Here is a 12,478-nt window from a genome sequence, read left to right as displayed (position 1 = left end):
CGGACCTATTCATCATACCCATGAAGGACATATATGTCATCCTAGGGATGGATTGGTTGACAGAGAATGGAGCGGTGATTAACTGTGGAGACAAAACAGTATCACTTCGCAACTCCATTGGAGGTCGAATAGTGTTCCAAGGAGACAAGCATAGTGAGTTGGAGATAGGATTGGAACTCAATAGTCTGAAGGAGGTGAGGATTGAAGATATTCCTGTAGTGAATGAGTTTCAAGATGTATTTCCTAAGGAACTACCGGGGATGCCACCCGATAGGGAGATAGAATTCACAATCGATCTGATTCCAGGCACAACACCAATAGCTCAACCACCATATAAGATGGGGCCAAAGGAATTAGTGGAACTAAAAGCTCAGATTGATGAGTTAGAGCAGAAGGGATTCATTCAAGAAAGTGTGTCACCATGTGGTACACCAGTTATTTTTGTGGATAAAAGAGATGGAGGAAAGAGAATGTGTGGAGATTACAGAAATTTGAACAATGTAACTATCAAGAACAAGTATCCTTTACCTAGAATCCAAGACCTTTTTGATCAAGTTCAAGGAGCGGGAGTCTTCTCGGAGATAGATTTAAGGTCAGGATACCATCAAATCAAGATAAAGAAGGAGGATGTACCAAAAACAACGTTTGTATCAAGGTATGGACACCATGAATACTTGGTTGTACCATTTGGACTAACAAATGCACCAGCAATTTTCATGAATTTGATGAACAAGATATTCATGAAGTACTTGGACAAGTTTGTGATAGTGTTCATAGATGATATTATAATCTATTCCAAAGATAAAGAAGAACATGCCAAGCATTTGAAGATAGTTCTGCAAATTTTGAGAGAACATCAGCTATATGCAAAGTTCAGCAAGTGCAAATTTTGGCTAGATAGTGTTGAATTTCTTGGACATGTTATAACCAAAGAAGGCATAGCGGTGAATCCAAACAAGGTTCAGTCCGTATTGGAATGGAAATCACCTAAAAATGCTAAGGAAATACGAGGATTTCTTGGTATGGCAGGCTATTATCGGAGATTCATAGAAGGATTCTCGAAGATTACAGGACCCATGACCAAGTTACTCAAGAAAAATACTCCATTTGAGTGGACAGATGAGTGTGAAGCCAGCTTCCAAACACTCAAAGATAAGTTAACCACAGCACCGGTGTTAGCAGTTCCTGAACCAGGAAAGGATTACACGGTGTATTGTGATGCTTCCAAGAATGGACTTGGATGTGTTCTTATGCAAGATCGGAAGGTAATAGCTTATGGATCAAGGCAGTTCAAACCACATGAACACAACTACCCAGTACATGATCTAGAGTTAGCGGCAGTTGTGTATGCTTTGAAGAGTTGGAGACAATTTTTATATGGATCCAAGTGTGAGTTATACACCGATCACAAGAGTTTGAAATATTTCTTCACTCAGAAGGAATTAAATATGAGACAAAAGAGATGGTTAGAGTTGATTAAGGATTATGACCTTACAATCAACTATACACCAGGCAAGGCTAATGTAGTAGCAGATGCTTTAAGCAGGAAGAGTACGGAGAATCAACCTATGGAATGGGAGATTCCAAAGGAACTTCGGAAAGAGCTAGAGGATGCTCAGATTTTGTTTATTCAAGGTGATGTTAAGGGAAGTATAGCAACCATGAGGATTATGGATGAAATGTACTCAGACTTGAAGTATGAGATTATCCGAAAACAAGCGGATGATTTGTTCATCCAAGAAGAAATCAAAAGGATTGGAGAGGGAAGACCATCAGAATTCCATCTAGGGGATTTTGATTCATTATACTTTCAAAAAAAATAATATGCGTACCGGATGATCCAGAAGTAAAGTCAATCATATTAAAGGAAGCACATGAAACCCCTTATTCAATACATCCGGGAAGTACTAAGATGTATATGGATTTGAAGGAGATGTTCTGGTGGAACAACATGAAAAGAGAAATAGCACAATATGTCTCGGAATGTCATACATGTCAACGAGTGAAGGCAGAACATCAGAGTCCGGCGGGATTACTCAAACCACTAGAGATACCAGAGTGGAAATGGGATGCAATCGGGATGGATTTTGTTACTGGTCTACCAATGCCTAGTAAGAGGAAGGATATGATATGGGTAATAGTGGACAGGCTTACCAAGAGTGCTCATTTCATAGCCGTAAATGTAGGATAACGTTGCATAGAAAACAAAAAATTTCCTACGGCGAACACGCAATCCAAGCCAAGATGCAATCTAGAAGACGGTAGCAACGAGGGGTATCGAGTCTCACCCTTGAAGAGATTCCAAAGCCTACAAGATGAGGCTCTTGTTGCTGCGGTAGACGATCACTTGCCGCTTGCAAAAGCGCGTAGAAGATCTTGATCACGATCGGTTCCGGCGCCACGAACGGGCAGCACCTCCGTACTCGGTCACACGTTCGGTTGTTGATGAAGACGACGTCCACCTCCCCGTTCCAGCGGGCAGCGGAAGTAGTAGCTCCTCTTGAATCCGACAGCACGACGGCGTGGTGTCGGTGGCGGTGTAGAAGTCCGGCGGAGCTTCGCTAAGCTACGCGGGCAATATGGAGTGGAGGAGCAAAGCTAGGGTTTGGGAGGGGGTGGCCGGCCACTCAAGGGGGGCGGCCAGCTTATGGTCTTGGGGTGGCCGGCCCCCTCCCTTGGCCCCTCATTATATAGGTGGATCCCAAGTGTTGGTGTCCAAGTCTTCGAATAAGACCCGAAACCAAAACCTTCCATAGGAGGGGGAAACCTAGCCCAACTAGGACTCCCACCCAAAGGTGGGATTCCCACCTCCCATGTGGGGGGTGGCCGGCCCCCTATGGTGGAGTCCACTTGGGACTCCACCCCATCTAGGGCTGGCCGGCCATGGAGGTGGAGTCCCTTGTGGACTCCACCTTCCTTGGTGGTTTCTTCCGGACTTTTCTAGAACCTTCTAGAACCTTCCATAGAACCTTCCGCGACATTTTATTTCACATAAAATGACATCCTATATATGAATCTTATTCTCCGGACCATTCCGGAACTCCTCGTGATGTCCGGGATCTCATCCGGGACTCCGAACAAATATTCGAACTCCATTCCATAATTCAAGTGCTACCATTTCAACATCCAACTTTAAGTGTGTCATCCTACGGTTCGAGAACTATGCGGACATGGTTGAGTACTCACTCCGACCAATAACCAATAGCGGGATCTGGAGATCCATAATGGCTCCCACATATTCAACGATGACTTTAGTGATCGAATGAACCATACACATATATTACCAATTCCTTTTGTCTCGCGATATTTTACTTGTCCGAGGTTTGATCTTCGGTATCACTCTATACCTTGTTCAACCTCGTCTCCTGACAAGTGCTCTTTACTCGTACCGTGGTATGTGGTCTCTTATGAACTCATTCATATGCTTGCAAGACATTAGACGACATTCCACCGAGAGGGCCCAGAGTATATCTATCCGTCATCGGGATGGACAAATCCCACTGTTGATCCATATGCCTCAACTCATACTTTCCGGATACTTAATCCCACCTTTATAGCCACCCATTTACGCAGTGGTGTTTGGTGTAATCAAAGTACCTTTCCGGTATAAGTGATTTACATGATCTCATGGTCATAAGGACTAGGTAACTATGTATCGAAAGCTTATAGCAAATAACTTAATGACGAGATCTTATGCTACGCTTAATTGGGTGTGTCCATTATATCATTCACACAATGACATAACCTTGTTATTAATAACATCCAATGTTCATGATTATGAAACTAATCATCCATTAATCAACAAGCTAGTTTAAGAGGCATACTAGGGACTTCTTGTTTGTCTACATATCACACATGTACTAATGTTTCGGTTAATACAATTCTAGCATGATATATAAACATTTATCATAAACATAAAGATATAAATAATAACCACTTTATTATTGCCTCTAGGGCATATCTCCTTCGATCTCCCACTTGCACTAGAGTCAATAATCTAGATTACATTGTAATATACCTAACACCCATGGCATTGGTGTTGGTCATGCTTTGCCCTAGGGAGAGCTTTAGTCAACGGATCTGCTACATTCAGATCAGTGTGTACTTTGCAAATCTTTACTTCTCCATCTTCGGTGTACTCGCGAATCGAGTGGTAACGCAGCTTGATATGCTTCAGCCTCTTGTGTGACCTTGGCTCTTGTGCATTGGCGATGGCACCCATGTTATCACAGTAAATGATTAATGGGTCCAATGCACTAGGAACCACACCGAGCTCTACAATGAACCTCTTCATCCATACCGCTTCGATGAAGCCTCTGAAGCCGCTATGTACTACGATTCTGTTGAAGACTTCGCCACCGTGCCTTTGCTTCGAGCTTGCCCAGCTTGCTGCAGCGCCATTCAATATAAACACGTACCCAGATTGTGACTTAGAGTCATCGGGATCGGTGTTCCAACTTGCATCGGTGTAACCGTTTACAACGAGCTCTTGGTCACCTCCATAACAAAGAAACATATCCTTAGTTCTTTTCAAGTACTTCAGGATATTCTTGACCGCTGTCCAGTTGTTCCATTCTGGATCACTTTGATATCTGCTAGTCAAACTAACAGCATGTGCTATATCCGGTCTAGTACATAGCATGGCATACATGATAGATCCTACTGCCGAGGCATAGGGGATGTTACTCATCCTTTCTCTTTCTTCTGCCGTAGCCGGTCCTTGAGTTTTACTCAATACCTTGCCTGGTAACATAGGTAAGAACCCTTTCTTACTTTCGTCCATTCTAAACTTCTTTAGAATCTTGTCCAGATATGTACTCTGTGATAGCCCTATTAGGCGTCTTGATCTATCTCTATAAATCTTGATGCCTAATATATACGATGCTTCACCAAGGTCTTTCATTGAAAAACTATTATTCAAATAACCCTTAACACTGCTTAATAGTTCTATATCATTCCCGATCAATAATATGTCATCTACATATAATATCAGGAATGCTACAGAGCTCCCACTCACTTTCTTGTAAATACAGGCCTCTCCATGACACTGTATAAACCCGAAGTCTTTGATCACCTTATCAAAGCGTCGGTTCCAACTTCTTGATGCTTGCTTCAGTCCATAGATTGAACGCTGAAGTTTGCATACTTTGTCAGCATTTTTAGGATCGACAAAACCTTTGGGTTGTACCATATACAACTCTTCCTCAATGTCTCCATTAAGGAACGCCCGTTTTGACATCCATCTGCCAAATCTCATAATCGAAAAATGCAGCTATTGCTAACAAAATCCTCACAGATTTTAGCTTCGCTACAGGTGAGAATGTCTCATCGTAGTCAACTCCTTGAATTTGTCGGAAACCCTTTGCGACAAGTCGAGCTTTATAGACAGTAATATTACCATCAGCATCTGTTTTTCTCTTGAAGATCCATTTATTCTCGACAGCCTTACGGCTATCAGGTAAGTCTACCAAAGTCCATACTTTGTTATCATACATGGATCCCATTTCGGATTTCATGGCTTCTTGCCATTTGTTGGAATCTGGGCTCATCATCGCTTCTTCATACGTCGCAGGGTCCTCATCATTGTTATCCACAATCATGACATTTAGACAAGGATCATACCAATCCGGACTGGCACGGTCCCTTCTCGATCTGCGAGGTTCGATGGTTTCCTCGTTCGAAGTTTCATGATCATTATCATTAGCTTCCTCTGTTGCCGGTGTAGGCGGTGCAGGTACAACTTCGTCTTGCGCTACTCTCGATCAACGAGTATAGATTCATCAATCTCATCGAGTTCTACTTTTCTTCCAGTCACTTCTTTAGTGAGAAATTCTTTCTCAAGAAAGGTTCCGTTCTTAGCAACAAAGATTTTGCCTTCGGATCTGTGATAGAAAGTGTACCCTATAGTTTCCTTAGGGTATCCTATGAAGACGCATTTCTCCGCTTTGGGTTCTAGCTTGTCCGGTTGTAACTTCTTTACATAGGCTTCGCAACCCCAAACTTTCAGAGCAATGACTTAGGTTTCTTATTAAACCATAATTCATACGGTGTCGTTTCTACGGATTTTGATGGTGCTCTATTTAAAGTGAATGCGAAATTTGTCTCTAATGCATAACTCCAAAATGATAACGGCAAATCGGTAAGAGACATCATACTACGAACCATATCTAAGAGAGTTCGATTACGACGTTCGGACACACCGTTTCGTTGAGGTGTTCTGGCGGTGTCAATTGTGAAAGTATTCCGCATTTCTTTAAATGCATGCCAAACTCATAACTCAGATATTCACCTCCACGATCAGATCGTAGAAATTTGATCTTCTTGTTACGTTGATTTTCTACTTCACTTTGAAATTCCTTAAACTTCTCGAAAGTTTCGGATTTATGTTTCATGAAATAGATATACCCATATCTACTCAGATCATCTGTGAAGGTTAGAACATAACGATAACCACCGCGCGATGCTACGCTCATTGGTCCACATACATCTGTATGTATGATTTCCAATAAGTCGAGCTCGCTCCATCATACCAGAAAATGGAGTCTTTGTCATTTTACCCATTAGACATGCTTCGCATCTATCAAGTGACTCAAAGTCAAGTGATTCAAGTAATCCATCAGTATGGAGTTTCTTCATGCGTTTCACTCCAATATGACCAAGGCAGCGATTGCCACATATAAGTAGAATTATCATTAAGTTTAATTCGCTTAGCATCAATGTTATGTATATGCGTATCACTACTATCGAGATCTAATAGAAATAAGCCATTCTTTTGTGGTGCTCGACCATAAAAGATATTATTCATAAAAATAGAACAACCATTATTCTCAGACTTGAATGAATAACCGTCTTGCATTAAACAAGATCCAGGATATAATGTTCATGCTCAACGCAGTACATAATAGCAATTATTTAGGCTTAAAACTAATCCCGAAGGTAGATGTAGAGGAAGTGTGCCATCGCGATCACATTGACCTTGGATCCGTTTCCAACGCGCATCGTCACTTCATCTTTCGGTAGTTGTCGTTTATTCTTTAGTTCCTGTTTCGAGTTACAAATATGAGCAACCGAACCGGTATCAAATACCCAGTGTACTAGAACGAGAACCGATTGAAATGAACATCTATAACATGTATATCAAATATACCTTCTTTCTTCTTCTTGACAAGGCCGCTCTTCGGATCAGCCGGATACTTGGAGCAATTACGCTTCCGGTGTCCCTTCTCCTTGCGGTAATAGCACTCAGCATCGGGCTTAGGGCCGTTCTTAGGTTTCATAGGAGGCGTGGCAGCTTTCTTGCCACCCTTCTTGAATTTTCCCTTAGACTTGCCTGTTTCTTGAAAGCTGGTGGTCTTGTTGACCATCAACACTTGGTGCTCTTTCTTGATCTCAATCTCAGCAGCTTTTAGCATGCCAAAAAGTTCAGGTAACTCCTTGTTCATGTTACGCATATTGTAGTTCATCACAAAGTTCTTGTAACTTGGTGGCGGTGATTGAAGGACACGATTAATCCCCGATCTGTTAGGAATCACTATTCCCAAATCAACGAGTTTCTTCGCATGCCCGGTCATGGCGAGCATGTGCTCACTAACGGAGCTGCCTTCTTCCATCATACAGCTGAAGAAATGTTTCGATGCTTCATAGCATTCCACGGCCGCATGAGTCTCGAATATAGCTTTCAGCTCATTCATCAACTCATGAGGATCATGGTGCTCAAAACGTTTTTGAAGATCGGATTCCAGATCGCACGGGATGGCACACCGAACTTGAGAGTACCGAGTTTTCCAGTCGCGTAAACAGCTTTTACTTCATCGGATTCATCTTCTGCGGGAGGGTCACCTAGCGGTGCATCAAGCACAAATTGCAGATTTCCGCCGAGAGGAAGATCCTCACATGACGGAACCAGTCGGTGAAGTTGCTACCGTTGCTCTTAAGTTTCTCTTTCTCTAGGAACTGATTAAAATTGATTGGGGACGCCATCTCTACAACATATATTTGCAATAGTTTAGACTAAGTTTATGACAAATTGAGTTCAAATTTTAATTCAACATAATTAAAAACCTAAGTGAACTCCCACTCAAAACAATATCCCTCGCATTGTCTTAGTGATCACACGAACCAAATCCACCGCACCTAAACCCGATCATCACGAGAAAAGGTGTGATTTCAATGGCGAACACTCAAAGTGTTCATCATATCAACCATATGATTCATGCTCTACCTTTCGGTATCACGTGTTCCGAGACCATGTCTGTACATGCTAGGCTCGTCAAGGCCACCTTAGTATCCGCATGTGCAAAACTGTCTTGCACCCGTCATATGTACTTATTGAATCTATCACACCCGATCATCACGAGGTGCTTCGAAACGACAAGACTTGGCAACGGTGCTACTAAGGATGAACACTTTATTATCTTGAGATTTTAGTGAGGGATCATCTTATAATGCTACCGTCGCGATCTAAGCAAAATAAGATGCATAAAAAGGATTAACATCACATGCAGTTCATATGTGATATGATATGGCCCTTTTGTTCTTGCGCCTTTGATCTTCATCTCCAAAGCACGGATATGATCTCCATCATCTTCGGGCATGATCTCCATCATCGTCGGCGTAGCATCAAGGTCAATGGCGCCGTCTTCATGATTGTCCTCCATGTAGCAACTATTACAACTACTTTGAAATACTACTCAACATGAAATTTAAAGACAACCATAAGGCTCCTGCCGGTTGCCACAATACAATAATGATCATCTCATACATATTCATCATCACATTATGGCCATATCACATCACCAAACCCGCAAAAACAAGTTAGACGTCTCTAATTTGGTTTGCATATTTTACGTGGTTTAGGGTTTTCGAGAGAGATCTAATCTACCTACGAACATGAACCACAACGTTGATACTAATGTTTTCAATAGAAGAGTAAATTGAATCTTTACTATAGTAGGAGAGACAGACACCCGCAAAGCCTCTTATGCAATACAAGTTGCATGTCGAACGAGGAACAAGTCTCATGAACGCGGTCATGTAAAGTTAGTCCGAGCCGCTTCATCCCACTATGCCATAAAGATGCAAAGTACTCAAACTAAAGATAACAAGAGCATCAACGCCCACAAACCATTGTGTACTACTCGTGCAACCATCTATGCATAGACACGGCTCTGATACCACTGTAGGATAACGTTGCATAGAAAACAAAAATTTTCCTACGGCGAACACGCAATCCAAGCCAAGATGCAATCTAGAAGACGGTAGCAACGAGGGGTATCGAGTCTCACCCTTGAAGAGATTCCAAAGCCTACAAGATGAGGCTCTTGTTGCTGCGGTAGACGATCACTTGCCGCTTGCAAAAGCGCGTAGAAGATCTTGATCACGATCGGTTCCGGCGCCACGAACGGGCAGCACCTCCGTACTCGGTCACACGTTCGGTTGTTGATGAAGACGACGTCCACCTCCCCGTTCCAGCGGGCAGCGGAAGTAGTAGCTCCTCTTGAATCCGACAGCACGACGGCGTGGTGTCGGTGGCGGTGTAGAAGTCCGGCGGAGCTTCGCTAAGCTACGCGGGCAATATGGAGTGGAGGAGCAAAGCTAGGGTTTGGGAGGGGGTGGCCGGCCACTCAAGGGGGGCGGCCAGCTTATGGTCTTGGGGTGGCCGGCCCCCTCCCTTGGCCCCTCATTATATAGGTGGATCCCAAGTGTTGGTGTCCAAGTCTTCGAATAAGACCCGAAACCAAAACCTTCCATAGGAGGGAAACCTAGCCCACCTACGACTCCCACCCAAAGGTGGGATTCCCACCTCCCATGTGGGGGGTGGCCGGCCCCCTATGGTGGAGTCCACTTGGCACTCCACCCCATCTAGGGCTGGCCGGCCATGGAGGTGGAGTCCCTTGTGGACTCCACCTTCCTTGGTGGTTTCTTCCGGACTTTTCTAGAACCTTCTAGAACCTTCCATAGAACCTTCCGCGACATTTTATTTCACATAAAATGACATCCTATATATGAATCTTATTCTCCGGACCATTCCGGAACTCCTCGTGATGTCCGGGATCTCATCCGGGACTCCGAACAAATATTCGAACTCCATTCCATAATTCAAGTGCTACCATTTCAACATCCAACTTTAAGTGTGTCACCCTACGGTTCGAGAACTATGCGGACATGGTTGAGTACTCACTCCGACCAATAACCAATAGCGGGATCTGGAGATCCATAATGGCTCCCACATATTCAACGATGACTTTAGTGATCGAATGAACCATACACATATATTACCAATTCCTTTTGTCTCGCGATATTTTACTTGTCCGAGGTTTGATCTTCGGTATCACTCTATACCTTGTTCAACCTCGTCTCCTGACAAGTGCTCTTTACTCGTACCGTGGTATGTGGTCTCTTATGAACTCATTCATATGCTTGCAAGACATTAGACGACATTCCACCGAGAGGGCCCAGAGTATATCTATCCGTCATCGGGATGGACAAATCCCACTGTTGATCCATATGCCTCAACTCATACTTTCCGGATACTTAATCCCACCTTTATAGCCACCCATTTACGCAGTGGTGTTTGGTGTAATCAAAGTACCTTTCCGGTATAAGTGATTTACATGATCTCATGGTCATAAGGACTAGGTAACTATGTATCGAAAGCTTATAGCAAATAACTTAATGACGAGATCTTATGCTACGCTTAATTGGGTGTGTCCATTATATCATTCACACAATGACATAACCTTGTTATTAATAACATCCAATGTTCATGATTATGAAACTAATCATCCATTAATCAACAAGCTAGTTTAAGAGGCATACTAGGGACTTCTTGTTTGTCTACATATCACACATGTACTAATGTTTCGGTTAATACAATTCTAGCATGATATATAAACATTTATCATAAACATAAAGATATAAATAATAACCACTTTATTATTGCCTCTAGGGCATATCTCCTTCAGTAAATACAAAGGATACTGCAGAAAAGCTTGTGGATATATATGTGAAGGAGATTGTGAGTAAGCATGGAGTACCCAAGAAAATAGTCTCAGATAGAGGTTCAATTTTCACATCAGCGTTTTGGAAACAACTACAAGAAGCTTTGGGATCCAAGTTGGATTTCAGTACAACATATCATCCACAAACCGGAGGACAAACCGAAAGAACCAATCAGATACTTGAGGACATGCTTAGAGCCTGTGCTCTGAACTTTGGGGGTTCATGGGAGGACCATTTACGTTTAGCGGAATTCTCATATAACAATAGTTATCAGAGTACCATCCAGATGGCACCGTACGAAGCATTGTACGGAAGGAAGTGTCGATCACCAATTTGTTGGTTTGAAACCGGAGAAAACAAGGAGTTTACACCGGACTACATCAAGGAGTGACAAGAAGTCATCGAGGTGATCCGGGATAGACCCAAAATAGCTCAGAGTCGTCAGAAGAGTTACGCCGAATTAAAGAGAAGAGATTGGGAACCGAAAGTGGGAGACATGGTATATTTAAAGGTTAGCCCAATGAAAGGACTCAAGAGGTTCGGAGTGAAAGGAAAGTTAAGTCCTCGATATATAGGACCTTTTAAGATACTCAGTCAAAATCGAGGAACAGCTTTTGAGTTGGAATTACCAGCGCAACTAAGTCAAGTTCATAATGTGTTTCATGTATCACAACTCAGAAAGTGTTTGAAAGCACCAGATAATCCTATCACATATGAAGAAATAGAATTGCAATCTGACCTAACTTATGTGGAAAGACCGGAAAAGATCTTAGAAGTACAATGGAAGAAGTTAAGAAACAGAGCAATCAAATACTGGAAAGTTCAATGGCAACATCATCCTGAGCGAGAAGCAACTTGGGAGACGGAAGAAGAACTCAGGAAGTCCTACCCCGAGATGTTCAGGTACCAATCTTAACTTCGGGACGAAGTTTCTGTTAAGGGGGAGAGGCTGTAATAACTTGAACATAGGAACAACGAAGGGTAGATTTAGAAATGGGATGTGCATTTCATCGCAAAACGGGGGAAATTTTCGCGCCTTATTGCAACTAAACCTAAGAGGGATCGAGGTTCTCTCTCATTTTGCACTTAGGGTTAGGCAATGTGAGTTAGGGCAATTTGGACATGATCTCTTTTGTATCTTATTACTTTGGGGAATGATTGCATTTGATAAGTGTCAAAACCTTTAACAATAAACATCACACAAAATAAGTAATGAATTCATAATTCAAACACAAGTTATAAATTCAAATCACTTTGAATTTCAAAGTGAATATCAAATACAATATTTAATTAAGAATATAAACATTACATAATACCAATAGCTCATAAACAAAACTTGAGATTTATTGATATAAACACAAATTACAAAGTCTTTACAATATTCTTGGTACAAGAATTGAGAAATAATGAACAGAAATAAAAAGAGGAAAATTACAAGTATGTTCTAAACTACAACATATACTAAATGACTTGAGGA

Source organism: Lolium perenne, chromosome 7, assembly GCF_019359855.2.
Source record: "Lolium perenne isolate Kyuss_39 chromosome 7, Kyuss_2.0, whole genome shotgun sequence".
Taxonomy (NCBI): domain Eukaryota; kingdom Viridiplantae; phylum Streptophyta; class Magnoliopsida; order Poales; family Poaceae; genus Lolium; species Lolium perenne.
Note: the sequence above shows the minus strand (reverse complement) of the source record.